This window comes from Penaeus japonicus, unplaced genomic scaffold (genome assembly GCF_977035675.1).
Source record: "Penaeus japonicus unplaced genomic scaffold, GWHDUDI00000001_assembly GWHDUDI00000019, whole genome shotgun sequence".
Lineage (NCBI taxonomy): Eukaryota > Metazoa > Arthropoda > Malacostraca > Decapoda > Penaeidae > Penaeus > Penaeus japonicus.
In genome coordinates, this window is record NW_028234421.1 from 6,010,773 (window position 1) to 6,013,272 (window position 2,500).

A 2,500-nucleotide genomic window follows, 5' to 3' on the forward strand; every position below is an offset into this window, starting at 1 on the left:
CCTCCTCCTACTCCTCCTTCTCCTCCTCCTCCTTCTCCTATTCTTTATCCTTCTCTTCCTCCTACTGCTTCTCCTTCTCCTCCTCCTCCTCCTCCTCCTACTCCTCCTTCTCCTCCTCCTCCTCCTCCTTCTCCTATTCTTTATCCTTCTCTTCCTCCATTTCCTCCTCCTCCTACTCCTCCTTCTCTTCCTCTTCCTATTCCTCCTCTCCTCCACCCCCTCGCCCTCCCTAGTGTTTGAGGATAGTACGTTTTTCTTTATTATATGTTTTCAAATTGTCATTATTGCTATTACCGTCATCATAATCATTGTCATTATTATTATTACCATTATCATTATTATTATTGTCGTTGTTAGATTAGCATCTGTATCGATATTATTTTCATTGCTGAGGTTTATTCATGGTTATTATATTTATCGATGTGATTATTATCATCATTATTATTGTTGTTGTCGTTGTTATTATTAGTATTATCATTATATATTTATAAAGACAATTATAATAGTTGTAATGATGATACTACTAATAATATTGATGCTCAAAATAACCATAACAATATCTTCTTATAATAATGATAATATCTTTAGCTGAAAAATACTTCAGGTCAGTTAAACTGCATGTTAAGATCTAACTGTAAACCATTTGGTCTGACTGGGCCAAGTTAGAGGACCTGACTTCAGGAGTATTATGGTAAGATTCCTGTTGAGGTACAAAAGGAGCCTGATACTCAAAAGAACCGTAAAGTTATAACGTACCTGAACCATCTTAGGGCAACCGGTGCGGGCAAGAAGCCATTTTTCAGATTTACCTTTTTTTTTTTTTTTTTTTTCTTTTCTTTTTTTTTTCTTTTCTTTTTTTTTTTTTTGAAGGGGGGCATCGTGTCCGTGAATCTTCCGCGGCCCCATATCTTCAGTGACTTTCACACAACCTACCAAAGGGGGATCTTACTCGACCAATCAAAAGGCAGAAGCACCGATCTATTGAGTTTCTTTTCGTAAATAGAGCCACGGGAATGAATTACCGTCTCTTCACAAGGGTGACTAAAATCAGAGTAATAATACAGTCTAAATAGGATTTGAATTTGACAATATCACACTCAAACGAAGTTACGAAAAGTGAAGTAAATTTATAAATGATGTACTCGCTTAGTAAATAGAATAAAAAAGAACGTCACACACCCAGAATGAAGACTATTTATATACCTACAGATACAGGACAGAGGGATCTGACTACAGGTGATGGAAACAGTTCATTAGCCATTATGTTCCCCAATATGTTAACGGCCACCGCCTCGTAGCAAAACTACTTAGTGAAATACAAATGGTAAGGTTGGTGTAGCTATTTAAACGTAATTTCTTTCCACGGTCTGTCACAACAGCCCCTAAAGCAGTTATTTTCCAGAACTGGTACCGCGAACTTTGGGTTTGTAGCTTGTAACAAGAGGTGCTGTAAGACTTAGGATATGAATATTTAAGATAGTCTATGTGTCAGATTAGATATATTTTAGTGTCTTAGTCACATTAACCCTATGTCTAATATTTCACCAAATATATATATATATATATATATTTTTTTTTTTTTTGTTACTTGCCTTATTTAACTATCAGTGACCGTCATGCTTTTTCTGATGTTAGTCTTAAATATTGAACTCGAAGTTAGTCTCACACTTCAGGTGGGTTTGATGGTTATCATTTGGCCATACAACCTATCTTTACTTGGTTTCGTACAGCAACAATTCCCGAATTCAAAATGCACTCCGATTTAAAACTAAATTCATCCGGATAGGGCGGGGCGGTTAGAGAATAGGAAGCTGCAGAAAATACTTAAAGAGTTCAGGGTGCCATGACTGAAAAAATAGTCAGGACACCATTGGTTTCTCTCATCCTGCCTTACCTCACTGAGTATAAACCTGTACCGATATGGTACAGCCCACACACACAGCTTGTGCTGCGTGTGTGGGCTGCTGGAATCCTTCGAAGTTGATTATCGTGCAGTAAGGGGATAAAGGGATGTGATTTGTTCTGAGTATTCGGCCCAGAGATACGATAGTGTATATATGTGTATATATATATATATATATATATATATATATATATATATATATATATAGATATATTACAATTATATATGTATATAATGTTATAATTATATTATAGTGTTATAACATATTCATATACATATATAGTTATATATATATATATATATAATTAAAATATATATATGTATATATATATATATATATATATATATATATATATATATATATATATATATATACATATTATGTATATATATACCATATATATATGTGTGTGTGTGTGTGTGTGCGCGCGCGCGCGTGTGTGTGTGTGTGTGTGTGTACATATATACATATATGTATATATATATATATTCATATATATATATATTATTCATATATATATATATTTATATATAAATATATAATAATATTTTTTACGTATATAAATATTTGTGTTTGTGTTGTGTATAATATATATA